An 18,324-nucleotide genomic window follows, 5' to 3' on the forward strand; every position below is an offset into this window, starting at 1 on the left:
GGGAGGAGGAGGTTGAAGCACAGCCCCGCCCTCAGCTCCCAGCCCTGGGTCCCTCCACCCTCCTGGGTCCCCCAGATCCCTAGGGCCTTCCCACTCTAGCTGCTCACCTGTCAGAGACAGCCCTGGGTCCATTTTCCATTCTCTTCTCCTGGAACACAGGTGTAACCTGGCTCTCCTTATGCCTTGGAGATCCAGGCCTGAGCCCACCCATTTCACAGCCTTTGAAACTCTGAAATTCTCTTAGCAATCTAGGTGGTTTCCTAAGGATTATTTTAGAATCTCCTCTGTTTTCGTAATTTTCCCACACCCTATGTTTTCTACTTTCGTCATCCCAGAATAGAACTTTTAAATTCACAAAACTAAAAAATATAATGAAAACACAAATAATTAAACGTCCAAATGACATTTTTATGTTAGGATCATAATTGTGAGTTACCAGCTTATGGAGCTTGCTGTAACAAAACCTCAAACACTTCATTATTTTCAAAACAATAATTAAGCCTTTACTTATTCTCTTTAGATGTTTCATATGTTGTCCTGATCCATTTTTTCTTTCTCTGCCCCAAATACAGTCCTCACTCTCCGAAGTTTTGGAACATGTGTGCTCCACCATCAGCCAGGAGTGGTTTGGGGTGATCTGAGGTCCAGCTCCTTTGGGTGGAGAGTAGGGCTGGGCACTCCATGCCAGGCTGGAGTCCAGTGTTCAGCAGCCTCTTCTGATATCACTCATGTCCTCTGTACATACTCTTTTTTTTTTTTTGAAATGGACTCTCACTCTGTCACCCAGGCCGGAATACAGTGGCACAATCTCGTCTCACTGCAACCTCCCCCTCCTGGGTTCAAGCGATTCTCCTGCCTCAGCCTACTGAGTAGCTGGGACTGCAGGTGTGTGCCACCATGCCCAGCTAATTTTTGTATCTTTATTAGAGACTGGGTTTCACCATATTGGCCAGGCTGGTCCTGAACTCCTGACCTTGTGATCCGCCCGCCTCGGCCTCCCGTTCGTATTCTTTGCTCCACAGTGTGTCCTGTTTTTCACCTCCTGCCTGCTCCAGACCACTGGGGCCTCGTGTCTGGCCTGTACCTGATAGGTAGGGTACTTTGAACCCTGGAGGAAATGATCTCCTTATACTGTTAGACATCTTTTGGGCACCTGAAACTCAGGATTAGAGATTGCACTTTTTAATCACTGTGTGAAACATTTATTCAATACTTGAAAAATGGCCTTGAAAATCATGTACATCTTTGTCATGTGTTCTATGTAGCCTCAATGGAAGTGAGACCATCTGAGTTTATTTGGGTCTGTTCTCATGAATAGGCACCTTCAAGAGCACATCTGCTTCATCTACTGCTGCTTTTATCTGCCTACAGTCTCTTCCTCCTTTATGAGATTGTCCCTGGGGAGACATGACAGTCCCTAATGTGTGACAGTCCCTTGCCAGTTAACTGGGTTAACTGGCAAGAGTGGAGACCCCAGTGACACCAGCTAGGATCACTGGGAAGTATGGGGGTTCTAAGTTCTACTTCATTTGCAGGGAGCTTAGGCCTGAGAAGCGGGTGTCATCTTGACCTGCACAACTGGGCTTGGGCATGCAAAGAATTGCCCCACAACAGGCCGCTGCCAGGTCAGTAGGTGCGCTCTGCGTGAGGAACAGGAACTGGAGATCAGAGACAACTGGTTCACATCAGCTCCACATTTAGGGAAAAGATTCGTTTTAGGTTCCATTCCTCCTCAAACCTGATGTTCGCCTTTCTGGATAAACGAGAGGACCGTGTGGGTGTGGGGGTTCCCAGTCTCTGGTGGGCCGTGTGCATGTCTCCATCCATGCGCCTCTGTTCCCTCCACAGACTTCACTCTGCAGGTTCAACTCTCAACTGCTGTTCATCCAACCACCCACCCACCTGCCTGCTGCAACGAGGGCGAGGCTTCCCAGTGCCAGCCCCTTGCTCCTGCTGCTGCAGGGGGAATGAACCTCATGGCCTTGCCTTGACAACCACCCCCCCCAACCACACACACACTTCCAGACACTGTGGTGCCCACAACAGACCCCTGCGGGCTTTTGTGGGACACCACACCTGCTTGGGAAGAACTGGGCCTCTCATCTTCCCTGGGCCGACCTGGGTGCCTTCTTTTGCCTTCCTGCCTTTGTCAGCCCGTATTTTACTACAGCCAATTGCTGTTCCTCACAGTGCCTGTAGGACCCTCCTTCCTGCACACCGCAAGTCCCTGGTCCTCAGGCATCTCCAGAGTCCTGGGAGTCTTCCTGGGCTCTGGTGTGGACTGGAGTCGCAGCTTTGATCTCACCCCAAGTTTCCACTGCAGGGAAGCAGAGGAAAGGGGAAGAATTCCTTAGAAAATGAGAATGAATGTCTCTTTGGAAGAACAGCTTCCCCCCCAGCCCCCGCCCCACATAGTCTCTGACCATCCTTAAGTATTTAAAACAAACAAATACACCCACACGGGCATTTCCCATGGTGAAGCTGAACTTCCTGCAAATATCTCTCATGTTGCATACACATGGAATGCATGCACCTCAGCTGCACAACCTTATCATAGTCAATGTCTGTCTGTCTCAGTAGAGACCTTGAGGTACCTTTCCTAGTGTGTTTTGATTGTCAGCCTTTGTGGACCCCTGTGCACTCATGCTTCCCTAATTTCTGCATGAGGAAAACAGATGGGGGAATGCGGGCTGACAGGAGAGTGCTGCGACTGTGCATCTGGTGGGCAAGAAAGAATGATCACCCTGCTGACAATCTTCCTTTGGACTTCATAGTTAATCTAGAAATCTACTTGAAGAACAGTGGAAACACTGAGTATGGATTGTTGATTCTATGAACTCTTTGGTGCACCTAAATGCTTAGGCATCCAAATTTTATAGTTGTTATGCAATTATACATGCACACACTTACAGATTATAGGAAGACAATTTTTTATATGATAAAAAAGATAATCTTGGTTATACCAACAGATAAATTGTTCTTATTGACTGGGCGCGGTGGCTCACCCCTGTAATCCTAGCATTCTTGGGAGGCTGAGGTGGGTGGATCACCTGAGGTCAGGAGTTCGATACCAGCCTGGCCAACTTGGTGAAACCCCATCTCTACTAAAAATACAAAAATTAGCCAGGCTTGGTGGTGGGCGCCTATAAGCCCAGCTACTTGGGAGGCTGAGGCAGGAGATTCGCTTGAGCCTGGGAGGCAGAGGTTGCAGTGAGCCGAGATTGTGCCACTGCACTCCAGTCTGGGGGACAGAGTAAATTCATTTCCAATGTATACATATTTTCTATCACAGAAGAGTTTGCTGCGTAGTTAACTCAGTAATCACCAAACTCAAACAAATACATCCTTAATTAGTTGAACGAAGATCTTTCAGTGGAGCTATAACTCAAACTCAAGGCTACTGTATTGCCAAATAGCAAGTGGCTTAGTTGGAACTAAGAAACAGGAGCATAGCAAGGAAGCTGGTGGTTACAGTGGGAAGTTATTTATTCACTTTATATTTACTTATGCAGCACTCATGAAGAATCAAGTACAGTTCTAAGTACCTTTAAAATGCAAATCTTTGAATACTTAAATAATAAAAGCTGAAGTATGGGATAAATAATGTATACCTGTAGGGTCTGAAGCACCAAGGGGCATCACCAGCATGTCTGGAAAATAGAATTACTGTTAGGCCTGAGTCAAACTGTAGCTCTGCGTTTTGATGAATCATTCTTACCGGCAAGTTCCTACTGTATTACTTTTCACCAAAACACGTTGTGCACTTACCATTTCTGAAGAGGCCATGCATGTCAACTCTTCTTTGCAGTTTTGATCAAATTTTTCCTTCTGCCTCTACCCCATAATTCTGTAACCTCTTAGCCATGTGTCTTAGTCCATACAGACTGCTATAACACAGCACCATAAATGGTGTTATAGGACCAACAGGTGCATATGCCCATTGCACAGTAACAGACCAATTACACCGAGACAGCAAGAGCTGTAGCAGAGAAAGAGTTTAATGATCACAGGGAGGGAGCAAGGAGATGAGTGGAGACCCTCAAACTCATCTTCTGGAGGAGTGCTGAGCTGGGATTTTTAAGGAGATTGTGGAGGGTGAGGGGTAGAAGATTGGGGTTGTTGACCGGTCCGGGAAAGGAGGGTGAAACCATCAGGGTGTACAAGCTGCGTTCTTTGGTGAGCCAGCTCCTGTGGGGTTCTTCAGACCAGCTGGCATCAGTCGTTCCATTTGTATGCAGGACCCAGCAGACTCCCTCACCTGGAAAACATAACATTTTATAATGTTCAAGTTGCTGCCTGTAGAGCAGTTATGGGGACTGTAATCTTTTGATGAGGTCGCTGTGACACTGAGGCAATCAGCATGCAACCACTATGAGGAAGGGGGTCAGAGAGCAGCTGCCCTCACGGTTTACGCTGAATGTGCTGCAAGCTTAGCTTATTTTCATTTCTCCCTCTCCCCTCCTCCCTAATGAATTTTATGAAGTTTATAGGGATGGATTCAACAGGGTGACTTATAAACAACAAATGTATTTCTCACTGTTGTGGAGACCGAGAGGTCCAGGATGGGGACACCAGCAGATTTGGTATCTGGTGGGGTCCTGCCTTCTAGTTCATACATGACTGACTTTTCACTGTGTCCGCGTGTTGAAGAAGAAATAACTGAACTCCCTTGGGCTTCTTTCAGAAGGGCACTAATCCCATTCATGTGGACTCCACCCTCGCACCCTAATCACTTCCCAGAGGCCGCTCTTTCTAATACCATCATCTTGGGGGTTAGGATTTCAGTCTGACAATTTAGGAGGAACACACACATTCAGCACCTTGATTCAAAGTTTAGTTCCCTAAAAACGTCCTTGTGGAGGATTTCAGAGAACCTAGAGTAAATTTCCACATGTGCATCATTCCATTTCCCCTTGTAATGTCTGTTAAATCAGTGGCAAGGGCTTGGTGGCAGAATCATCTACCGTTATATCTAACTCTTTTATAATATGGCAGATCTCTGGAGAACAGGAGCTATTTTGGAGGAAACACCTGTTCAAGTTCAAGCAGCACAGAGGTACCTTGAGTTTCTGTGAACCTAGGCTTTTTTTTTTTTTTTTCCAGGCAAGGCCCTATTAGGGTTGGAGACCTTTGAGAGAGACTCCAACACAGACCCCCCAGCAACCCCTCCAAAGACCTACACAGAGACCCCAAAGAGATACCCAGAGACCCACACAGACAGCCCCAGAGACCCACAGAGACCTCCACAGAGATCCCCATGGAGACCCACACAAAAACCTCCACAGACCCCACAGAAATTCACACAGAGACCTTCGGGAGAGACCCGCACAGAGATGCCCAGAAACTCACACAGAGATCCACTAGTGACCCCCACACAGATCTCCACAGAGACCCACACAGAGACCCCCCCAGAGACCCACAGAGGGACCCCCACCAGAGACCCCTACAGAGATTTCCCCACAGAAATCCGCACGGTGACTGTGAGAGAGGCACTACAGATACCCACACAGAGACTTGAGAGAGACTCCCAGGGACTTACACAGAGACCCCCACAGAGGTCTCCCAGAGACCCATGCAGCTACCTCCACAGAGAACCCCACAGAGGCCCTGAGAGACCTCCACAGAGACTCACATGGAGAGACCTCTGCCTGAGACCCAAACCCAGAGAGAACTCAGAGACCTAGCCCTGAGAGCTCCCCGAGGACTTCCTTACAGGAGACCTGGAGATGAGCACGAGGTCTTTGAATGCAGAGACCTCCCACGGAGAGTGCATCTCTCTGCACCACACAGGCGTCTCCCAGAGCTCTCTTGGGAAGACATCATGCAGCCTCCTGGGCCTTCCGGAAACCTCACAGCCTCCCTCAGAGACCTCACAGGGAGTCCTCGAACGAGAGACACACAGAGACCTCCCTCACAGAACTTGCACAGAGACCTCCCCAGACACCTTGCACAGAGACACCAGGCAGTGACCTCGCACAGGGACCACACATGGTCACCGGGCACTCACACAGTGACCTCCCACACGACCTCCTGAGCACAGACCCATAGACCTCTTCACAGAAGCCTGGCCCAGAGCTCTACAGACTTCTAGAAAGTTCCCCACAGAACTCACCTCAGAGCACACAGAGGCCTCCCATGGGCCTCCCAGAGACCTGTCACTGAAGCCTCCCTCATTAACACCTGGGGCCTGAATCTCTTCTAATCAGCCACACCCACTGACCGTGGCTTCTGATCCCTACAAGTTCAGCAGTAGGAGGGTGTGGGGGATGGAGTAGAAGGGCAAGAAAAACACCTGTGTTGGGCGCTGGGCTGCCAGGACCCCCGATGGTAGGGGTTTGGCCAGGACTTCATAGGAGCATTCTGTGCCACTGCCAGGGGCCTTGCACTTGCCCTTCTTTGTCAGGGGGAGCGCTTCCTCTGGCTAGTTCCCCTAGTTGCCCTATCAACCCCCTCGTCATCAGGCAGTGCCCTATCTGTAGCCATCCTCCTCCCCTTAGATCCTGGCTTTGAAGCTGGGCCCACTTTTGCTCTAACCTGGTGGGGGCTGAGCAGTTGTTCCTAATGCAGCCTCTTCTCTGCTGCTGCTGGGGCTTCATCCAGCCCTATCTTCCAGGATGGCTCGAGGATGTTTCCCCAAAAGCCAGGGGAACAAGGGTAGGTTCTCAAAGTTGGTCCCTGGATGCCCCTTGTGGAGGCAGGGGCAGAGGTATACAGAACACCAAGAACACGGAAAACCCAGGCTCCCCTCCCTCGTCAGTCCCCAAGTTGCCGCAGATGCTCCATGCACTCCCCTCCCGTCCAGGTCCCGCCTGGGTGGTCCAGGCCTCCTGTTGTGTTAAGTCTTCCAGCTGCTATAAAGCAACCTCAATTCATAAAATTTTTCTTTCCCATTTTCAATTAACTTTGTTGCCTACTTAGACCAGTTTATTTAAAAGAGCATTTGTGGTCCCAGGAAAACAGAACTCAGATATAAGTTTTTAAAATTTTCTATAAATTTGGAAATATAAAGACTTAGGCTTAACTCTTGTTACTATTTATGTAATATTGGCACTTACCTCTATAGATATTTGCCAATTTCTCTCCCTTTCCTCTTCACCAAAATTAGAAGATGTGTTTAGAATTAGCTGTGAACATAGTTCAATGTGCTGTGGTAAAGAGTCCCCGCATGCCCCTCTCTACCTGGACTGCCCCTGCCTTCTCTCTAGGACCATCTATACCTCCCTATTCTCCAGACAGCTAAAGCCCTCTGGGTCAACTCCAGTGCTGCAGACAGAGTCCATTCTTAGAGGCTATGGACTATGTCATTCTGGTGGTTAGAAGTTTTGAACAATATCCATGCTGATCTGTCTTTGTTTAAAATTTTGATATTTTGAAGTTCATCATGAAGTTTTTGCCTAAATTTGTGTTCTTGGAAATATTGCATTAAAATATTATTTGTCTTGACTACCAATTTTTTTACTCCCTTTAAATTATGCACATGACTCTTATTTGATTCACTCTAGTCTTTGCCCATCCTCATCTGCCTTAGTGTTCAATTTTCACATGGTTGGAGCTATTCACTGTTCCATGGAAAGCATTAAAATAGTGAGAATGGTGTCAGGTGCTGCTGGACACACAGACTGTGATGTTGTAAAATATGTATTTGGTCTTTGACCCTGTTCCCTGGCATACAACTCTTAAAATCCTTAGCATCTCCACAGTGATGTATTTTTGTATGTTAATGAGTTGACTGGTGGCTGAAGGCTCCTAGATAACTTCAGGATGAGACAGGCCCTGGGAAGACCAGGGCTGGATTAGAGGGTTGACACTTTCAGCCTCAACCTCCTGCGAGGGGAGTGGAGCTGAAGGTGAGGTGATCACCAGCGTCCAGTGGTTTAATCATTCATGCCCACATCATGAAGCCTCCGTAAAAGCCCAAAAGATCAGGACTGGGAGAGCTTCCAAACAGGAACCCTTGGAGGTTCCTGAAGGGTGGTGCCCCCAGTGAGGGCATGGAAGTTCCATGCCCCTTCCCATACTTCCCCTACGTGTCTTTTCTCTGTATCCTTTGTAATATTATTTATAATGTTGCAGAAAATCAGGAGAGCAAGAGAGATCTCCGGGTAAAGCAGGAGAATCTTTATTGAGTGCACTCAGACCCAGCGGACTCAACATCCAAAGACTGGGCCCCAAACAAAGACAGGGATTTGCTTATACACCTACTCCTAAGTGGTGTGAACATGAATGTACAGAAGCAAGACAAAGGCAGTTAATCAAACTAAGACACGTTCATAACTCAGGTCTACATATACTCCTTGCTACTCAGTCCAGATGGTCGTTATCTAGATTGGTTCAAAGGAGTTTTGCAAACACTCATATTGTGATCCCCACCATGGCATCCAGCAGGCTGCAAGCTAGACCTGCTCAGGCATGTCTGGTAACCTTTGCTATACTGCTTAGATGAAAAACAGGAACCTACAATCATTAACTATAGGAAAAACAGGAACTCATAAAACTTACAGAGCAAGGAGCAAGGTAGAGTTACATAGCAGAGGAGATAGGATTTAAGCAGAGGTTTGCTTATACTCAAACGAGAGATAGGAGAATTTAATCTCCTCCTATCCTTATGTTGAGGGAGTGCTGGGAGGGTCTTCAGAGCACAATCCTTTGAGCTCTGGCCCTTAGATAACATTATTGAAACTTTGCCTGTTACGGCCTTTGAGATGAGCCAGCCTAATACAGGCAGCTTGTTTTTGCTCTTTTAATTTTTATTTCTCCTTTCTTTCGTTAATATCCCACCTCAGTAATAAACCAGTAAACATAAAAGTGCTCTAGAATTTATTGGGGACAGGCTTGTAGTTGCCCTAAAAGGAACTGGCTCCTGCAGAGGCTTGAAAACGCCAGGCTCAGGGCCAGGGCTTGGCCTCCCTTGCTGTTGAGCTGATCTGGGCAGAGTTTTCCCCAGGATTGGGTTGGTGGAGTGTGGGTGGGGCCCTCATTTTGGGGCACCTGGGGACACTTCTTTGCTAGCCTGCCATATTACCCCATATTACATGCCTGGACTCTGGGTGACACAGGGGACATGGGGACAGGCCTTGGCAACCACTCTTCCCCACTGGTGCCCACAGGCACAGGAAGCAGGCAGCACATATCCATGGCCAGCTGCCAGGAGTGCATTTTCACCAAGGTCTATGTAGATGGAAGCATTCTGCTCCCCTCCAAATTCATTCATCCATCTTTCACTCATTCATTCATTGATGACCAACAGATCTTCACAGAGTGCCTGCCATGCTCTGCACCCTATTCTAGGCACACTGCTGAAGCTGCTCTTCTAGAACATTCTAATTCTCAGCTCCTTCTGTCTCACCTCCCCACTGCCTTGCCCCTGCCGCCCATCACCCTCACTCCCTCCACCAGCTCACAGCACCCTCTTCAGCAGAGGCAGCCCCAGGAACATTTCTGAGAGATGGTGGAGAAAGCTACGGAGAGGTTCCTCCTCCTTCTCCTTCCGATCCCTTTCTTTCTCTCACCTTCTGTTTCTCCCACACCCCCTCTGTTTCTCTTCTCTCTCCCTCTCTCCTTAACTGGGTCCACCTCCTCCTCCTCTCCCCATCCCTCTCCTTTCTTCTCTCTCTCCTCCTCCTTCCCCTTCTGATCCCTTCCCCTGGTTCTCCCTCTTTCCAGATCTCTGTCTCCCTCCTCTCTGTCTTTCTCCCCTCTCTGCTTCTTCTCCAGTCTTACACACACACACACACACACACACAGAGACCCCATAGCTGTCATCGCCTGAGATAACTGCAGCAGAGACATGAACCTGATCTGAGGCTCAGCGTGTGAGGGGAATGGAGAGGCCCCTGAGATGCTTCTGAGAGTGTGGCCCACATGCCCATCCCTTCTCATCTCCGTTTGCGGCACCACCCTTTCGGCACCCCCAGCAACCTGGACCCTGGGGCTGGGAGGAAGGTGGGGCTGTGCTGGTGCAGGGGCTGGGCCCTGCTCAGGAGGCGGCATCAGGAGGAGGCTATGTCAGGAGAGTGGTCTACGTGAGCTTGGGCTGTGTCCAGCACAGCCATCACCAGGGTCTCTAGAGATGTTTGTGGGTGGATGGGATGACTTGAGATGTTTGTGGGTGGATGGGATGACACGGCCAGCTGCGTCCTGGCAGGTGAGCCTCACCATCCCTCCCCTGATGGCCCAGCTCAGCCACTGACAGCTGGAGCTTGGGAGGAAGGAAGCTCCACTTTGCTCTGACAGACATCATTGCAGGCCTGAGGCTGTTCTGGTGAGGGCGGGGCCCACATGCAGAGGGCACAGGACCCTTCTCCTCACCTCCTGTGGTGAGCCAAGCCTCAGGCCAGTGTCCAGTCAGGGCCTTCTATGGGTTGCCTGTGTGCCAGGCTGGTCAAGGCAGCACCTGGAGGGATAGAGCCTGCCTAGCCCCATGGGGGCAGAGGGGCAGGAGCCTCCACCTGGGAACAAAGGCCCTGTGGGATCTGAGCTGCTGAGCCAGGCAGTCTCTGTTTCTGTTCCCATGGCCACCCCCGCCCCCAGGCCTAAGTATCAGATGCCGGATGGACAGCAGCCAGTAAGCACGCCAGTTCAGCCTCCCGGATGGATCTGTCCAGGCTCACATGAGACCATAAAAGGCAGTCCCAGCAAGCCTGGCTGGTACGTCCTTCTCTGCCTTCTTGGGGGCTGCAGGCCCCTGCATTTCGTTATCTTGGCATCAAAAAATTAGCTACAACAGCTCTGTCTACTTCTTTTGTGGGGGAGAAAAGTGCTCAGAAAAACTGATCCAACAGCATGACTTTGCATTTAAGCGGCTCTGCCAACTTCCAATGATTATTCGGGGAAGCCAGTGGAGGAGAAGTTGGTGCCCTATGTTGAAGTGGGATGAGGCTGGGGCCTGGGATGGACTTGAGGGATGGGAGGTGGCAGAGCCAGTGAAGGGGTCCGAAAGGTCCCTCTGGTAGGCCCAGTGTGACCTGTGGAAAGGAAAGAGCAAAGCAAAGCAGCCTATGCCGATCTGACTGCCAAACCTGAGTGTTTTATGCTGTGCTCTGCAGGGCTGGCACCATTATCCAATAAAGTCTCCATTTAGGATAAAGCAGTTGATCTGTTTTGAGAAATCTGATACATGGCAAAGCTTTCTGAGATACCATCTGAGATTTAAGATTGGAAATCTCTGCATCAGCCTGTCATTTTGTAACAACGGTCGGTCATCAGGAAATTTCCCGTAGACCTTCCTTCTGTGATACGTTGAGGTTTCAAATGGAATTGGGTGGCAGGCTGTGGTTGTAAAGATACGTAGCCAGATTGGCTGAGGTAGGAGGCACGCTCTCAAGCTCCTACATCCCCCGGTGAGGGCCAAGAGGAGCTTCCATGTCCCATAACAAAAGAAAAACTTCGGCCAAATTAAATTTATAGGAGTTTAATTGAGCAATGAATGATTTGCCTTATTTGAAGATGGTTCGAATAGTTGGCTGCATTTAATTGACCAACACTCTGGTGATTGGCGCAAGTGTAGGCTATGATCTGTTTACACCTCCGCTTGTTATAGTTCACAATGTACAGAGACACCTTCAGGCCCAACTTAAATATGTAAGGAGGCAGCTTCAGGCTAAACCTCATTTAACACCCACAACAAGCAAACTGATGGAACTCGAGGCCCCAGAAGGCAGATCTGGCTGGAAATCCAGCCACCTTCAGCAAAGGGTTAAACAAATGAATGGGCGACCGAGGCATGATCAGTTACCAAAGACAATCACGATATTTGGGGGACATCTTTGGTGAGGGTTTCTTGGGAGAGAACAGCCTGATGTCAGGCCCCTGGAGGAAGATAGCATCCTGCATGCCCCGGGGAGCTGAGCACGCCTCAGTCGCAGGCCTGAGGCTGCTCTGCTCTCCCTGGGAACCTGGACTATGGTTAGGGGCACAGGAGACAGGGGCCTGACCATACCCTGCTCTGGGGTCACGTGAACCCTCCCCACATCCTCCTCAGTACTGAGACAAGGACACATCCCCAGCCTCTGCGCAGACCTGGCAGCCTCACCCCGCCCGCGGACCCTAGAACAGCGGACCCCCAGGCCTCCCAGTTCTCCCTTGGCCGCCGCCCTAGCCCTGCATTTCCCTCCCCAGCTCCAGGTGCCTGCGAGGGCTGAAGGCTCAGGGTCCGCTTCTCCCACTGGAGCGGCAGCCAGGAAGAGTCTCTGTCTCCTGGCTTAGTTCTCTGCACCTCAGAGCTGGGAAGAGGTTTGCAGAACTGGTGGTTGTCTAGGAGCAGGAATGTGCTTCCTAGGCCGGGCACAGTGACTCACACCTGTAATCCCAGCACTTTGGGAGGCTCAGGTGGGTGGAGCACTTAAGCCCAAGAGTTGGAGACCAGAATGGGCAACATGGCAAAACTCCGTCTCTACTAAAAGTACTAAAATTAGCCGGTGTGGTACATGCCTGTAATCCAGCTACTCAGGAGGCTGAGGCAGGAGAATCACTTAAGCCCAGGAAGCAGAGGTTGCAGTGAGCTGAGATCGTGCCATTGCACTCCAGCCTGGGTGACACGGCCAGACTCCTCAAAAAAAAGGAGAATGTGCTGCCTCCGTGGGAAAGGCTGGGCTCTCTTTAACCTCCCCCAAAAAGTTGTGTATGTGTGGAGAGTGTGTGGAGTGTGATGGATGTGGTATGTGATGTGTGTGGTGTGGGTGGTGTGTGCACACCCTGCTGCTGTGCAACCCTCCAAGTGTGAAGTGATATCCTTGTGTGTGATATTTCTGCCTTCCCCAAGTTTGCATTTTCGACATTAAAGTTTACATTTATTTATTTATTTATTTATTTTTAGACGGAGTCTCGCTCTGTTGCTGGGGCTGGAGTACAGTGGCGTGATCTTGGCTCATTGCAACCTCTGCCACCGGGGTTCAAGCGGTTCTCCTGCCTCAGCCTCCTGAGTAGCTGGGATTGAGGGCGCACACCACCATGCCAGGCTAATTTTTTTTTTTTGTACTTTTAGTAGAGACGCAGTTTCACCATGTTGGTTAGGCTAGTCTCAAACTCCTGACCTTGTGATCTGCCCACCTCGGTCTCCCAAAGTGCTGGGATTACAGGCTTGAGCCACCACACCCAGCTCAAGTTTACTTTTTAATTAAAAAATAAAAAATAATAAAACAACAACAACAGCAACAAAACTGACAGATGGAGACAGTCCTGGACAACATGGTGAAACACCTTCTCCACTGAAAATACAAAAATTAGCCAGGCATGGTGGCTCCTGCCTGTAGTCCCAGTTACTTGGGAGGCTGAGGCAGGAGAATGGCTTGAACCTGGGAGGTGGAGGTTGCAGCGAGCCGAGATTGCACCACTGCACTCCAGCTTGGCGACAAAGCGAGACTCCGTCTCAAAAAAAAAATAGTAAGACGTGGAAAACTGCCATGCCACCCAGCCCGCCCCTGCTGTCTCCACACCTGCTGAGACTCCCTACCCTTAGCCACCTACACTTCACAGATCCCAGCTCCTCCTCCTACCTCTGACTTGACCCATGTGGCTGCTGGGTCCCTCACCCTGCCTGTCCCTCCACCTTCGCCCACACCAAGAATTGAGTAAAATTTGATATCCATAATTCCTAACTCTCCCCCCAGCTCCTCCTGCTGACCTGACCCCCATTTTGGGGGTTCCCCCTAATGAGAAGGCTGCTCTCATTCAGCTACAGTTTCAGTGCCTCTGACCTCTCACCCCTGCCCCATACCTCCTAGCCCCACATCTTTCTCCTTCCAGCCTCCCTTCAGAAGGGAGCCTCCTACACCCATATGTGTGCATTCCTCTCCTCTTTCCTCCCCTGCTCCTCTTTCAGCCCCTTCCACCGGGATCCCTGCTATCACCCATCAGCTGTTGAATTCCACAGCAGCCGTTTCCGCCATCACAGCAAGGGCATCTGACCACCTGACCTCGCAGCCTCCTTTAGGCCCTCAGCTCTGTGCTATGGACATGACTCCCGCTACTAATGCTGTGGTTTTCAGATCTTCACCAAGCTCCAGAGTGAGCAGTCTCTTAATTTCCCAAATTCAGTGCGCAGTAGAGGCACCCTGGAAAGACACTGGCCTGCGTCTGCCTGGCTACATTCATATTCTCCAGCCCCACCCCTCGGCCCACACTTGGGGCCTCCCAATGGGCAGCAATGAAAAGCCTCTGTCCCCAGTACCCCCGTTTATCCGAGCCTTCCCATCAGGGCTTCTCCAGGCACCTCCGGTTTAGGGAGCAGCGCCTCTGCAGCATCCTCCCCCAGAACGGATGGTAGGGACGGCACCACAACTACTGCGACTGGACACAATTAGGGTCCCCATTCAGAAAGAGCACCTGAGGCCCACTGGTACACACAGGTGTTATGACGGGGAACAAATAAGAAGCACGTCTCCCTCCACATATGGTCCCCATGAATGGACATTCCTCCTGGAGGAAGGGGCTCGGTCCCTTGAAGTTAAATTGAAGCTGCTCTCTCCTTATAGAAGCCAGAGGCCCAAAACCTCAAAGTGTGTGTGTGCCTGTGTGTGTGTGTCTGTGTGTGTGTGTGTTGGAGGGTGTGGGACTGATGAGCCCAATCAGAACCACAGTGTATTTGAGACACTCCCCTGTGGGCAGAAGCAGCAGCCAGCATGTGTCATCATCAACTGTGCCCTCCCTGGCTTGACTGTTAATCTGGCTGACCCAAGCCCCCAGCCAGGTCTCTATTCTTTGAACTGGCAGGATGCCCGCTGCTATTTACAGGTGCCCGTCTTCCCCTTGTCCATTTACTTTGATGGGCCCTTCTCTCTCCTGATCGTGTGTATTAAAACTTTATTCTTGTTGCTCTGCCTCTGCTCATGTGTCTATATATTTTATAATATATATATTATATATTTTTATTTTTTATTAAATATTATATATATTAATTATATGTAACCTGAAAACTAGATATAAAGAATGTAGGCATATAGATATCTTGCAACAATGAAACCGAAAGAAACTTGCAGATCAACAAATGTAGGGACCTCATAAAATTCAAATGACAATTTTGATGTAATGGAACAAAGGCAGAACAGTCACTCCCCTCCACAGTGAGAAAATGGAGCTCCCTGCCCACGTGCAGACTCTCCTGAGATCCACCTGTTGGTGCCATGCTTTGCAGTAACTGGATGCTTCCACCACTTGTTCCTATGTAAGTTGCACAGAGGCTTCCTGTGTGCATCCTGTAATGAAATCTTTTGGCCTTCACTTCATTAGAACACAATATTTCACATTAACTCCCTGTGCATTCTTTTTTTAAAAAGAATTTCCCTATAACAAAGAAAATATCACAGCCTGGCATAAAAAAAAAGTTAAATAGATTAAAATGCAGGCCTTGAGAGGGTATGGAAGCTCTCTGTTAAGTCAATCATCTAAATGAACCAAAAATATGTTGATCTTCATCGGTTACTCACATCTCCAGCAATATGACACTGTAGACATCTGATCTCCTCCATTAATATTTTATTTACAAAATCAGGCTTCAGGCCAAAGCTGAGTGAGTGCTGCTGAGTGACTCAGCCCCTACAACCAAAAGCATGAACTCCAGCCCTGACCACAGCAGAGGAAAGGCAGGTGCTCCCCTCACCTTGAGTGCTCATTTGATGGAGAAGGGCTGGGCCTGGGCCCTACCCATCACAGTGCTGGTCCTAGTCCCTGCCCACACATGGTCTGATCTTCCGTGATCATGCAATATAAAGGTACTAGAGCTCAAGGACTGCATCTAACTCCTGGACCCTGGATCCCTGCCAGATGTCTATATGCTAGCCCAGAAGGCTATGTGCCCTGGGGACTTAGAAAGTTCACATGACTGAGCTGGGCGCAGTGGCTCATGCCTGTAATCCCAGCACTTTGGGAGGCCAAAGTGGGCAGATCAACTGAGGTCGGGGGTTCGAGACCAGCCTGATCAACATGGTGAAATCCCGTCTCTACTAAAAATACAAAATTAGCCAAGCGTGGTAGCGTATGCCTGTAATCCCAGCTAGCTACTCAGGAGGCTGAGGCAGGAGAACCACTTGAACCTGGGAGGCAGAGGTTGTGGTGAGCCGAGATCGTGTCATTGCACTCCAGCCTAAACGAGACAAGAGCAAAACTCTGTCTCAAAACAAAACAAAACACCAGAAAGAAATTTCATATGATTCCTGTCTCTATGAGCTTCTCGTCATAAACACATCTCCAGTAACCTCAGGGTGGGTGGGGTGGGGGAGTACGGGGCGATCATATTTTCAGGGCATTCCTTATTGATGCAAAACACTGAGAACCACTACATAAAACGTTTGAAAAAGTTTACTGCAATGATATTTGAAGAACCTATATAAATAACTAAACAAACATAAAAACATAATTGAATTTTACTTGAATGTGTTCACAGTATAAACTTTAAACTATATAAAGGAAAATGAGCCCGGGCACGGTGGCTCAAGCCTGTAATCCAGCACTTTGGGAGGCCGAGACGGGCGGATCACGAGGTCAGGAGATCGAGACCATCCTGGCTAACACGGTGAAACCCCGTCTCTACTAAAAACTACAAAAAACTAGCCGGGCGAGGTGGCGGCGCCTGTAGTCCCAGCTACCCGGGAGGCTGAGGCAGGAGAATGGCGTGAACCGGGGAGGCAGAGCTTGCAGTGAGCTAAGATCCGGCCACTGCACTCCAGCCCAGGCGACAGAGCGAGACTCCGTCTCAAAAAAAAAAAAAAAATGAGAAGAAGAACACGTGCAAGCACTTGGAAATTAAAATGTACATTTTTAGGCTGGACACAGTGGCTCATGACTGTAATCCCAGCACTTTGGGAGGCCAAGGCAGGTGGATCACCAAGTCAGGAGTTTGAGAACAGCCTGGCCAACATGGAGAAACCCCGGCTCTACTAAAAATACAAAAATTAGGCAGGCGTGGTGCCACGCACCTGTAACCCCAGCTACTTGGGAGGCTGAGGTAGGAGAATCACTTAAACCTAGGAGGTGGGGCTTGCAGTGAGCCAAGATTGCGCCACTGCACTCCAGCCTGGGCAGCAGAGCGAGACTCTGTCTCAACAACACAACAAAAAAAATGCACATTTTTTAATTGATTAAAGAGGAAGTTCTGAGGAAAATTTAAAAAGGCATAGAACTGAATTAATATAAAATAAAATACATAAAATGTGATAAGATCCTGATAAAGCATTGCTAGTGGAAAATTAAATGGCATTGAATGCTTATATTTGAAAAAACAAAGGTTTAAAATCAATAATATACACTTTCACATAAAGAAACCTCCCTAAAAAGAGCGAAATAAAACAAAACCATGAAGAAGGAAGGAAATAATAAAACACTATAACCAAGAAGAATTTTTTCCAGAAATGTAGGGCTGGTTCAATACTCAAAAATTATCAGTGTAATCCACTATATTAACAATTTAAAGAAGAAAACAAAAATGGTCAGTTCAATTAAGGCGAAAAAGCATTTGGCAAAATCAACATGACTTATGTTAAAAATTTTTAACAGACTAAGAATAGAAGGTCACAACCTCAACCTAATAAAGAACACCTACAAAAAACTAGAAGCTAACATCATGCTTAATGGTGAAAGAATTAATGCTTTTCTCCTAAGTTCCAAAATGAGGCCAGAAGGTCCATTCTCATCTTCTTTTCAACTTAGGACTGTAGGTCCTAACCAGTGCAGTACGACAAGAAATGGAAATAAAGACATACAGTTTAGAAAAGAAGAAATATTACCATTAATATTGATGGATGATGACATGATTGCCTATATAGAAAATATCAAGGAATCTGCAAGAGAACTCTTAATAAATGGTGATATATTACTTTATCAAAGTCTAAGGATGCAAGAGCATTATACAAACATTAATCATATATCCAAATACTAACAATGAACAACTTGAAACAAAACTAAAAACAATGTCATACACAATAGTTCCCCCAAATTGAAATATTTTGGATGTAAATTTTAGTGTGATAAAAGCAAGATAATTCTAATGAAAGGAACCAAACAAGACCTAAATAAGTGGAGAGACATACTACTTTCATAGATTGGAAGACTCAGTATTGTAAAACATCAACTCCCAACAAAATTTGTTTTTGTCAATATAGACAAGCTTGTTCCAAAATGTGTATGGAAAGGTAAAGAAATTAGAATAGCTAAAACAATTTTGGGAAGTTAGAATAAAGTTGGAGGATATTAAGACTTGCCACAAAGCTATAGTATAAGACAGTGTGGTACTGTGGAAGAACAGATATATCGATCAATGAACAGGGTAAAAGAGTGCAGAAACTGATACACACAAAAACAAAAAACTGATATTTCACAAAAGTAGAAAAGCAC

The 18,324-nt window shown here is 48.1% G+C and overlaps 1 long non-coding RNA gene across 1 annotated transcript; it reads right to left on the reverse strand.

Annotated features, from left to right (window-relative positions):
- Positions 1 to 3,980: 3,980 nt before the first annotated feature.
- Positions 3,981 to 6,213, reverse strand: LOC117089236. The gene is made up of 2 exons (XR_004439520.1): positions 6,113 to 6,213; positions 3,981 to 4,258 (listed from the first exon to the last, which is right to left on the reverse strand). It is a non-coding gene; the product is annotated as an uncharacterized LOC117089236 (long non-coding RNA).
- Between the last annotated feature and the right edge of the window lie 12,111 nt (positions 6,214 to 18,324).

This window comes from Trachypithecus francoisi, unplaced genomic scaffold (assembly GCF_009764315.1).
Source record: "Trachypithecus francoisi isolate TF-2019V2 unplaced genomic scaffold, Tfra_2.0 Contig00812, whole genome shotgun sequence".
NCBI classification, from domain to species: Eukaryota; Metazoa; Chordata; class Mammalia; order Primates; family Cercopithecidae; genus Trachypithecus; species Trachypithecus francoisi.